This window comes from Macaca fascicularis, chromosome 2 (assembly GCF_037993035.2).
Source record: "Macaca fascicularis isolate 582-1 chromosome 2, T2T-MFA8v1.1".
Classification (NCBI taxonomy): domain Eukaryota; kingdom Metazoa; phylum Chordata; class Mammalia; order Primates; family Cercopithecidae; genus Macaca; species Macaca fascicularis.
This window is the reverse complement of record NC_088376.1, coordinates 124,464,683-124,477,743: the sequence shown is the minus strand read 5'-3', so window position 1 is coordinate 124,477,743 and position 13,061 is coordinate 124,464,683.

Here is a 13,061-nt window from a genome sequence, read left to right as displayed (position 1 = left end):
CCTGATATCAATAATTTCTGGGCTTTATTTTTGATCAGTCTTGTCAGGGATTTATCAATCTGATATCTGATAGTTATAGATATGGCTAGCTCTGTGCCTCCAGAACTGACTTGTTTTTTAATTTTTCTATATAATTAGTTTCTTATCTTTATTATTTCCCTCTATTTACTTTGTATTTAGTTTGCTCTTTTCCTAGATTCTTAAGATGGAAATGTAAATGTTTGATTTTATACTTTTCTTCTTCACTAATATTATCATTTAAAGCTATAAATTCCCCCTTAGCACTGCTTTAGCTGCATCCCACAATTTTTCATGCATTTTAATTATGTTTTGATTTGAAATATTTTCTAATATATCTTGAGGTTTCTTCTTTGACCCATGGGTTATTTAGAAGTATATGGCTTCATTTCCAAATGCTTACCATTTTTAAAATATTTTATTATAGACCTGGCAAATTTTGCTAATAGATTGGATGTGGAGTGTGATAGAAAGATTGTGATCAAGGTTGACTCCAAGGTTTTTGGCCTGAGCAACTAGGTGAATGGTAGTGAGATGTACTGCCATGGGGGAATACTTGGAGAGTATCAAATTTGGTTTGGGAAATCAACAAGTCAGTTTTTAACATTTTAAGTCATATTGGTGAATGTAAATTTATGAAAGTCAGGGAATGACCATCTCCAATATTCTAAAAGAAAGATATTTTAATTTTCCTTATGCTGGAGTGAGACACATGAAGTGGAAAAAGAAGAGTTTAAGTAAGTAATTACTCACTAAATAAAACTCTGTAAGCAGAGTGTTTACCCTGTGGTTCTCTGAGTTCTGATTGATTGTAAGTGCAAGATTTTGATATTTTCAAAAATTAGTAATGTGATTCATAGTCCAATTAAGGGTCATACGTTTGCCTTAGGAGGAGCGAAAGGGCATGTGGCATGTGTTAGCATTATGTTAGAAGTCAATGGTGAAATTGTGTTCCACCTATGAATAGCTACTGTATGATTCTCTTATTGGAAGAGCATCAGAAAAATCAAATAGTGATCAAAACAGAAAGAGTGGAAATAGTTATAGTTATGGATAGCTCTGTGCCCCCAGGATGTGATGAAGATCTTTACATGGAAAAATCTAGTAGTTTACGACTCAGTACCTCTATTTGTCTATTAGAGAAGCTATGTGGGATAAGATGGCATACTTCATGCTCTTCTTATCTTATTTTTAACTTAGATAAAAGCCAAGTTAAACATTTGAAAAATTCACCTATTTTCTTAAATTTTTGCATTGGCTTAACAGAAAGTGAAATAGAGTAAAAACCTTTCTACTGTTCTCACCCATGGATCCAGTTTTCCCCCCGCCCACCAGAAACCACACATTTTTGGGGTGTCTTTCTAGAGTTTCTTTATGCATGCACAAGCAAATGTATACTCATTTACTCCCTCTTTTCCATATAATGGTAGTATATCATACGTAATGTTCTATACTGTGCTTTTCTCACTTAGAAATATATCCTGGAATTTTTTTCCAGCTGCATATTATTTCCTTATATGGAATACCATGAACCATAATTTATATAATCAATCCTATATTGATGGACATTTAGATTTAAAAAAATCTTTTCCTATTAAAGTTAATGCTGCAATGAATAGGCTTATACATAAATCACTTATCTCTAATAAATTCCCACAGGTGAAATTGCTAGATCAAACAGCATTTGCATTTGTAAGTTGTTAGATATTGCTAAATTGTCCTCTACTGGCAAGCCCAGATATTTCAAAAGTACTTATTTCTGGAGCCCTATAGGTCTCCAGTGTTCAACTTGCTGCAAAAATTTGTCTTTTTTGGACCAGAGGAAGGAGGAAGATAGGGAACATTTTGTGAAATTATTTTTATAAGTAACTTCAAATTCTTTATGAAACAAAGAAAAAATATAAGAAGATAGAAAACATTCAAGCATTACTATGTATGATGTATTATTCTTGGCTATTTATGTAGATGAATCCTCACCACCAGTCTGTAAAGTTAGTTTCTTTTTTCTTATTCAAAGATGAAAAACTAATTCTCAGAAAGGTTATATATTTCATCCAAGATTGTGCTAATGGTTATTCAACAGGATCTAGAAGCTTTTTTTTTTTCTTCTTTCTTTCTTTCTTTCTTTCTTTCTTTCTTTCTTTCTTTCTTTCTTTCTTTCTTTCTTTCTTTCTTTCTTTCTTTCTTTCTTTCTTTCTTTCTTTCTTTCTTTCTTTTCTTTTCTTTCTTTTTCTTTTGTTTTTTTTTTTTTTTGAGACGGAGCTTTGCTCTTGTTGCCCGGGCTGGAGTGCAATGGCGCCATCTTGGCTTACTGCAACCTCCGCCTCCCAAGTTAAAGTGATTCTCCTGCCTCAGCCTCCCAAGTAGCTGGGGTTACAGGCATGCGCCACCATGCCTGGCTAATTTTGTATTTTTAGTAGAAATGGGGTTTCTCCATGTTGGTTAGACTGGTCTCCAACTCACGACCTCAGGTGATCTACCCACCTCAGCCTTCCAAAGTGCTGGGATTACAGGTGTGAACTACCATGCTGGGACTTCTTCTTTCTTTATTATTTATTTATTTATTTTTTTATTATATTTTTAGTTTTAGGGTACATGTGCACAACATGCAGGTTTGTTACATAGGTATACATGTGCCATGTTGGTTTTCTGCACCCATCAACTCGTCATTTATATTAGGTATTTCTCCTAATGCTATCCCTCCCCCAGCTCCCACCCACTGACAGGCCCCAGTATGTGATGTTCCCCACCCTGTGTCCCAGTGTTCTCATTGTTCAATTCCCACCTATGAGTGAGAACATGTGGTGTTTGGCTTTCTGTTCTTGTGATAGTTTGCTGAGAATGATGGTTTCCAGCTTCATCCATGTCTTTGCAAAGGACATGAACTCATCCTTTTTTATGGTTGCATAGTATTCCATGGTGTATATGTCCCACATTTTCTTAATCCAGTCTATCATTGGTGGGCATTCGGGTTGGTTCTAAGTCTTTGCTATTGTGAATAGTGTCACAATAAATATACGTGTGTATGTGTCTTTATAGTAGCATGATTTATAATCCTTTGGGTATATACCCTGTAATGGGATGGCTGGGTCAAGTGGTATTTCTAGTTCTAGATCCTTGAGGAATCACCACACTGTCTTCCACAATGGTTAAAAGCATTCCTATTTCTCCACATCCTCTCCAGCATCTGTTGTTTCCTGACTTTTTAATGATTGCCATTCTAACTGGTGTGAGATGGTATCTCATTGTGGTTTTGATTTGCATTTCTCTGATGACAGGGATGATGAACATTTTTTCATGTGTCTGTTGGCTGCATAAATGTCTTCTTTTGAGAAATGTCTGTTCATATATTTTGCCCACTTTTTGATGGGGTTGTTTTTTCTTGTAGATTTGTTTAAGTTCTTTGTAGATTCTGGATATTAGCCCTTTGTCAGATGGGTAGATTTGGCCTTCTTTCTTTCTTTCGTTTCTTTCTTTCTTTTTTTTTTTTTTGTTGAGATGGAGTCTCGCTCTGTCGCCCAGCCTGGAATGCAGTGGTGTGATCTCGGCTCACTGCAAACTCCGCCTCACGTGTTCACGCCATTCTCCTGCCTCAGCCTCCCGAGTAGCCGGGACTACAGGTGCCCACCACCACACCCGGCTATTTTTTTGGTTTTTTTTTAGTAGAGACAGGGTATCACCGTGTTAACCAGGATGGTCTCGATCTCCTGACTTTGTGATCCGCCTGCCTCAGTCTCCCAAAGTGCTGGGATTACAGGCATGAGCCACCGCGCCCAGCAGGCCTTCCTCTTTCTTAAGAAGAGGGACATGTTCGTACCTGGGGAGATTCTATCTCTTATGACAGGCTCCTCTGCCCTGTGATGGTAAATCCATCTCTTGTGTTGGTATGAACTGCTAGGACCATATATGTTTCCTTTTTCTTGTTCAAAGATGATTGGGTTCTGATTCACCCAAAACTTGGCTGAACTCACTGTTAGAAGATGGCACAAAGTTTAATTCTCTGGAATAGATAGTTTTAATAGTTCTGTAGAATATCTTATCTAATAATAGCATTTTCAGTTATATAATCTAAGATAAGGCAATCAGATCTTTTGCTTGAGGATATAAATTAATTGCTGGCAAAGTCAGTCAAGAGAAAGACTATATGTTTTGACTAGGGTACAGTGAGCAAGAAGAAGTCTTAATTCAGGCAGGCCAGTGATTTCTAGATGACCTGAAGCAAGGTATTTAGCCATGACTGTTTTCAGCACTCTGTCTCCAAAATGGAAGGTGTTCATAGATAACATTGATCACTAACAATATACTTGGCATAAAATTAGTCATGATTGGTGATGCAGCAAGAAATATGAAATGGATAAGAGAACAGACTTTTTAGCCAAATAAACCTACATTTGAATGTTTTTCCTGTTCTTTACTGGGTGTGTGACCTTGGGAACTTTAGCAATTTTTCTAAGTCTTTCTTTCTTTGTCTGAAAAATGAGGATAACAGTCGTACCCACCTCATAGGGTTGTTGTGAAAATTAAATGAGATTACGTTGATAAAATGCTTAGTAAAGCACCTGGAACATAATAAGTACTCATTGAATGGTAGCTGCTTTTATTATTTCATGTTAATACTCATGTTTTCTATTCTGAGATCTCTTTAGCCCGGCCATTGGGGCAGATTTCTGTACTGTGAGAACCAACTTTGTGTGTTTAATATGGCTGTATGCTCAGCTAAATCAAAACACAGAGGTAAAGCTCTACCTGACCTTGTTGGCGATTAGCTTTTGCCTTTTCATGCGTGAGATGTGATTATCTTTATCATTGTCTTAGCTTGTGTTACCTACATATCACAAAATTATCCCAACCTTTTAATATCCTGTCACAAACATTTATCTTTTTGACCTTCAATGGAATTGTGGTAAGTCTGTCTGCTCTTGAATGCATCTATCTATCTCATGTAATGTGAAATTACCAGTGCTGAAGTTTAATATTTATACCATGGTCACTCAGATGCCATGAGCTTTGATTCATCCTTGCCACTAGATGGCACTATAATAGAACACATTCATCATAGTTGTGCTTTACTGTCTGGGTAGACATGCCATAGAAATAAGAGCTAAGGATGTGTAGCGTCCACGTGTGAAACTGAAGATGAGAGGGCATTGACATAGGGACATTTTGTAAATAGGAGAGTTTAGTGTTTGAGTTTTATGTGGTTTGGAGGAACCCAAACCACAAAAAACACATAAAATGATCTCCAAACCACATAAAATGATTTTGAGGATAGGAATAAGGGAGTAAGAAGAACAAAACTGGAAAGGAAGAAATGGAGAAACATGAGGATAATGTTTCAAGACTACTGCTGTGGGCAACAGGGCTTAATTCTACAGGAGCGTCCTAAGAAGCATGAAGAATGCCTCCCAGAATTGTCCACACAATGGTAGGGCAGCAAGAGTGCTTATTCATTAGCTCCTGTCCATTGGTTAAGGTTGCTCCCTGTTCTTTCGCTGCACATATGTATGAGCCAAAAAACTCCTGCTGGAATCCAACATGACCATGGGGCAGAAAGTAAAGATTCTCAGTGTGGCCTAGAGATAAGATGCCATCAGGTGAAGCAGATCTGAGAATGCATTGAATTATCTATTCCAACCTGGTTAAAATCAGATGCAAGGCTGGGTGGATATGACTCAGGGCACCAGATGTATCTACTACAGCGACCTAATAAATCATGTACTCTGTAAATTCTTCCAGTTGAAATAAACAAAGAATCTTAATGAACCACCTGCATCTCCAAATCCTTGCGGGCTACCCGATGGGTATTCCAGCAAACGTTTAATGAATAAAAACATACATGGTTACTTTATGAAATTCAGAGAAGGAGATATCTTGCCTTTTATATCCTAGTAGGAAAGGATTCTCAAATCCTTTTATTATTGTGTACTAGAATATAGAAACAGGAAGTGTTTGTTTTTGTAGAAGCAGGAGGAGTTTACCAATTGGAAAAATCTGGGTTAGGCAGTATGTAGTAAGGGAATTGTAGTGTACTGGGGCTCAAGACAGTTTAGGATCTAGCTGTGATAACTGTCTAACTGTTGGGTGAATTACTTAGGTCACCCTAAGCTGACCTCAGTCTCTTTATCTGTAGAAGATTGTATATATAATATATATAATTGTTGTATATATAATATATATAATTTTTATATATATACGTTGACTGAGTTCAATCATCTTTAAGATTTCTTCTAGTCCTAAGATACTATGAAAATTATACATGTAGAAAAATAGGTGACTTTTTTGAATGGGCATATTGTACTCATACGTATATTCATGTTTGCATGCATGATATGATGAATTTTTCAACATTGGAATTGATTATCCACTTGATGCTGTGAAAATATCCTTGATCTTTAAAAATTGAAAAGTTTCGTTGGATTCAGAATGATGCACCAGATAATATTCAAGTATGTACAAGAAATACTAATTCTAAGGCATGCACAGGTAAAATAAATGAAACCCTGTTTTCTTTTGTTGGTTAGTTATATAACATTCTTTAGTCTTACAAATTAAGTAATTATTTAATAGCTATTTTAATGGAAGCAGGGAGAAGGTGCAATCATCTTTAGAGGTGGACAATCATGTATTTTATTGCACATACTGGACACCTTTGAGAGTGAAAGGGGGCACCAGTTATAATTAGTAATTATTTTGGGTTAAGAGATATAACTCAGAACCACCCCAGGCAAACTGGGACAGGATATTGCCCTGTTTGGAGGTGGATTTCAACTTCCTTAGTGGCTAAGAAAATAGTAGGATAAATTCAATCAAAATTCCCTAGAATTAGACAAACCCTCCCACTGAGACCAAATATAAACTCTCAGTAAAATACAAAATAAAAGCTGTTTGAAGCCATCAGACATTAACCAAGGTAGCTGAAACTTGAGAGGCCAGGATCTCAAAGAAAAAGGAAAAACAGAGGGTGAGTCCTGAATTTGCTAATGCTTTTGCCTTTAGAATCTTTGCTAATTTGCCTTGTGGTACATAGAGGCTGAAGAGAAACCAGAGGTCTAGAGTTTGCAGCAGTATCACTAAGATGAGACCAAAATTGAACTTCAGGACTAGTTAAGTACCCAGAACTCAAGGGTATCAAAATCCTGAAGAAATGGAAACTTCAGAGAAGTGATCCTAGCTTTTGCTATACCATTTCCCTTCAAGTCGTTAGCTAATTCCTAAACTGGGCATGTGTGGAACGAGAGGCTAAGAAACCCAGAAAAAAAAAGTAGTTGCCTTTTAGCTAAAAAACTAATCAGAGCTCTTGGCAGTCTCACAGTGCTGGGGAGAAACAAAAATTATAATTTAGAACCTGCCAAGGATCCCAGTAAATTCCCCAGGCTTTTAAATGAGACCTCCGAAGTGTTATGACTGATGATAGGGATAAATCAGTAATAGATCAGCCCTCACAAAGTCTTAAAAATAGCCTCCAATTATTTCAGTCTCTGATTTGATCAGGATTTCCTGCCTTTTAGGCAGAAGAAAATAAAATCTTCTCTGGAGAAATATAATATCATCCAGAGTCTCTCCAATCATTCATGTGTATTGTCAGCCTTCAATCTAAAATTATCAGGTTTGCCAGGGAACTGGACCAAATGACAAAAGCCAAAAGGAAAAAAAAAATCAGCAATAGGTCTACAGGTGATGTAGATATTGAGGTTATTTAACAACTATAATTAATAGATTTAAAAAGTAGATTTTAAAAATAGAGAATATCAGGCCGGGCGCGGTGGCTCAAGCCTGTAATCCCAGCACTTTGGGAGGCCGAGGCGGGCGGATCACGAGGTCAGGAGATCGAGACCATCCTGGCTAACACGGTGAAACCCCGTCTCTACTAAAAATACAAAAAGAAATTAGCCGGGCGTGGTGGCGGGCGCCTGTAGTCCCAGCTACTCGGGAGGCTGAGGCAGGAGAATGGCGTGAACCCGGGAGGCGGAGCTTGCAGTGAGCCGAGATCGCGCCACTGCACTCCAGTCTGGGCGACAGAACGAGACTCCGTCTCAAAAAAAAAAAAAAAAAAAAAAAAAAAAAAAAAAAAAAATAGAGAATATCACCAGAAAATTAGAATCTATAAAGGCATAGTCACATGGAAATTCTAGAGCTGAAAGGATTAAGAAGTCAAAAAATGAGTCTAACTGCAGATTAAACAACAGAATAGAGAATTAGTAAGCTGAAAGTAGGTAAGTAGAAAATATTAAGTTTGAAGTGCAGAGAGGGAAAATTAATGGAAAATCTAGACAGTAGCATAGGGTACATATAAAAATTGGCACAAGTGTTGAATATATGTTTATCTGAAGCTCCAGAAGGGGAGGAGAGGGAAATGAAGGAGAAGAAATATTTGAAGATGTGCTGGCCAAATAATTTCAAAAATGAATGAAGGATCTCAAACTGCAGGTTCTTGAAACTCTACAAACCCCAAACAGAATAAATACAAAATATCATGGCAAATAGAGCTAAAAACTCATAAGTAGAAAATCTGAGTCATATTTAGAGAGAACAAGACAAATCGCTTTTAAAACAGTTACAATAAACTGACAGTTGACCTTTCAAAAGAAATATAAACAGATACAGGAAAATGAAATGAAGATATTCATTTGGACATCCTTAAATGAAGAAATATAGCAAATGAAGAAATAAACAATGAAGACGAAATGAGCTCACTTTCATATCTAAGTAAAACAGAAGAGAAATTGTTGCCAGAAAATGCACGTTAAAATTAAGCACAAGGGGATTTTTTCATCAGGAAGTTAATGATCTTAGATGGAAGCATAGAAATGCAGGAAGAAATGAAGAGCAATGAAAAAGACAAATATATGGGTACGTTTAAATAAACACTGACTCTTTAAAATAGCAATCATAATGTCTAGTGGATTGAAACTATATGTAGAATTAAAACCCATGACAACAACAGCATGGAAGGCAGAAAGGGAGTGAATGGAGTTGATTCTTGCATTATCTGGGAAGTGGTAACATTTTCTCATCTAAGGTAGATTAATAAGAACTGGATGTATGTTACTAAATAAAAAAGAAAGTATGACTAATAATGTGATTATTAGTCATAAAAAGGAGAAAATGTAATGGTAAAATAATTACTTGATTAATAAAATAGAATGCAAGACAGGAGAAAAAAGGAACAAACAAGAGATGGGATAAATAGAAAACAATGTGGTCATCTGGTTTGAAATATGGAAGAAGAAAGGACATTATAGTGGAACAACTGCAGAAGTCCAAATCAAGCCTGAAGTTTAGTACAGTAGTATTGAGTGTTTAGTACCTATGTGGGTTTCTAAGTTTTAACAAATGTACTGTGATAATGTAAAATGTTAAATTAACTGAAAGTGGCTGAGGGATATATAGGAATGCCTTGTATTATCTTTACAATTTTTCTGTACATCTAAAATTATTTCTTCCAAAAAGTTTATGAGAAATAAAAAGAAAAGGTGATAACTCTAGAAAAGTGGGCAAAATCTTCAGAATGACATAAAAAAGGTAATATTTAAATGCCCAATACAGATAAATAAAAGATGGTCAACTTCATTAATCATGAGAAAAATGCAATTTAAAAAATTTTTTAATTTTATTTTTATTTTATTTTTTAGATGGAGTCTCACTCTGTCGCCCAGGCTGGAGTGCAGTGGCACGACCTCAGCTCACCACAATCTCCCCCTCCTGGGTTCAAGTGATTCTCCTGCCTCAGCCTCCTGAGTAGCTGGGTTTACAGGTGTATGCCACCACGCCTGGCTAATTTTTGTATTTTAGTAGAGACGAGGTTTCACCATGTTGGCCAGGCTGGTCTTGAACTCCTGACCTCAGGAGATCCACCCGCCCCAGCCTCCCAAAGTGCTGAGATTACAGGCATAAGCCACCGCACCCAGCCAAAAAATGCAAATTAAAACCTGAATGCATCATCACCACACATCCTCCATCATGGCTTACATGAAAAAGACAGAATACCAAGATTGTTGAGGATGTTGAATAACTGGAACTCATACACCACTGACGGGAGTGTAAATTTATAAGATCGTTGTATTAAAATTTTCCTTGGCAGTGTTAACTAAAGCTAAACATAATGCCTACACTACCATCCAGAAATCCTGCTCTAAGTACACGTGTATGCTAAAAAATGTGGACAAGAGCCAGGTGTGGTGACTTATGCCTGTAATCCCAGCACTTTGGGAAGCTGAGGTGGGCAGACTGTCTCAGCTCTGAAGTTAGAGACCAGTCTGGGCAACATGGTGAAACCTCGTCTCTACTAAAAATAAAAACAATTAGCCAGGCAGTGGTGGTGCATGCCTGTAATCCCAGCTACTGGGGAGGATGAGGCACTAGAATCGCCTGAACTCGGGAGGCAGAGGTTCCAGTGAGCTGAGATCGTGCCACTGCACTCCAGGCTGGGTGACAGAGCAAGACTGTCTCAAAAAAAAAAAAAAAAGGAAAGAAAAAAAATCAACAACAACAAAAAACTGGACAAGAATGTTCAGTATCACTTTCCTCTTAATAGCCCCAAACTGAAACAACCCAAATGTCCATAGATGGGTAAATAATTTGTGACACTGGCATACAATAGCATATTATAAATTAATTTTTAAAAAAGCAACTGCTGTACAAACAAAAATATGGATGAATCTTACAGACATAATGTTGAGGGGAACATCTAGAAAGAAAAGAGTATATTCTTCATGATCCAATTTATTTGAAAGTAAATAAAATTAATCAACAGTGATGAAGATTAGAATAGTGGTTACTTGTTGAGGAGGCAATGACAAGGAGGGGCAAGAGGGAGCCTTCTGTGGTGCTGGTGGTGTTCTATATCTCAATATCATTTGTGGTTACAGGAGTGTGTTCACTTTGTCAAGATTCATTAAGCCCTTAGGATTTAGGTGCTTAACTGTATGACTATTATATATTAATAAAAAAGTCAAACCCACAATGCCCTGGAAACCTGAATTTCAAATTAAAACATGTTTTCACTCAGCTTTATAGTATTGATACAAACTATAGCATATTTTTTGAGTGGGGGACAGTCTTGCTCTATCACCCAGGCTGGAGTGCAGCGGTGCAATCTCGGCTCACTGCAACCTCCTCCTCCTCGGTTCGAGTGATTCTCATGTCTCAGCCTTCTGAGTAGCTGGGATTACAGGCCCGCACCACCATGCTGGCTATTTTTTTTTTTTTTTTTTGCATTTTTATTAGAGATGGGGTTTCACTATGTTGTCCATGATGGCCTTGAACTCCTGGGCTCAAGGGAGCTACCCACCTCGGCCTCCCAAAGTGCTGGAATTACAGGCGTGAGCCACTGCACCTAGCCTATAGCATAATGTTTTTGTAAAAGTTCTGTAAGTTGTAGAAACTAAAATTCCAACTAATATATTATTCTAAGATAATAGAAAGATTTTATTTTATTTATTTATTTACTTATTTTTGTGACAGAGTCTCCCTCCGTCACCCAGGCTGGAGGGCAGTGATGCAATCTCAGCTCACTGCAAACTTCTCCTTGTGGGTTTAAGTGATTCTTGTGCCTCAGCCTCCTGAGTACAGGCATGCGCCACCACACCTGGCTAATTTTTCTATTTTTAGTAGAGATGGGGTTTCACCATGTTAGTCAGGCTGGTTTTGAACTCCTGACTTCAAGTCATCCCCCCACCTAGGCCTCCTAAAGTGTTGAGATTATGGGCGTGAGCCATGGCACCCAGCAATAGAAAGATTTTAGTGTCCACTTATGTGTGTGTGTGCATCCTTTAAAAATCAATAGATACATAGATTGATTAGGAAACATCTACACTATACTTTTTAGAAAAGTATCTTTCAGAGTTGTGCGAATGTGTGTGTGTGTGTTAGAAAACATCTGCACTATACTTTAATAACTTATTAGAAAACATCTGCACTGTACTTTAATAACTAATTAATTGGTCTTCCATGCTTTGGGATTTATTCTCTGCATGAACAGATCCAAGGAGACCAGTTACAATTATTGTACAAACTGAGACCAAATTAGGCAGTAGACTCTCCTGATATTCTAATATTTTGAAGTGTAGAAGGAACTGTTTGAATGCCTAATAAGGCTTTTACAAATTTTGGGACTTCATGATCAAAGCAAACTACGATTAATACTCATGGAAGATTAAGTAAGAGAAAAATGCAAAGGTGAATCAATATCCCTGAGAGAAGAGTGAGAAATACAGCAAGCCAGCAAGCATTTTAGAACCTATAGGATTCCTCTTTTCAAATAATAATTTTATATATATTCAAACATTCTCTCTCTCTCTTTCTCTCTCTCTACACACACACACACACACACACACACATTCGCACAACTCTGAAAGATACTCTTGTTATCCTCCCATTTCACGAATATAGAAGCTGAGGCTTAGAGAGATTATATTGTTCAACTCAGGACACTGTGTCCATGAGTGGAGGGTTCCTTGTTTAAATATAGATATGGCCAACTCTAGATCCCATGCTTTTATTCACTCCTATTCACAGCAGTATTTCTTGAAGTATGAATTATGCTACCTGCATCCAAATAGCGGGGGAAGCTTGTCAAGTATTCATTCCCAGGTGTCCAGTGCAGCTGCAATTTCTGAAGTTGGAGCTTATGAGTCTCCATGTTTCTTAAGGGCTCTGAAGGTTGAGAAAAACCACTACCGCGTTGCTGTCATGGTTTTGAGTAAGAGTGGGACATTTTGTCCAAACCCAACTTAGCAAGTACCAAGTTTACTCAAGAGTCAAATAATAGAAGAGAATAATGCTCCTCAAGGGCGTACATGCTGTTGTTGTTGCACACAATTCCTCTCCCATTCACTAGCATTTTACCTGAGATTTTCAAGAGTGTAGACACTTTTCCAACCATTTTCAAGCTGTTGTTGTGTGCAGTATACACAAAGGAAACATTGAGTTTGTTTAAATAAACATTTGTAACTCCCAAGAAGAGTATATGCCTATTGATTCTTTCCACTACATTCTAAATATTAAGTTGAAGCAATACTTTCATCAGAGGGACCATTATTCTG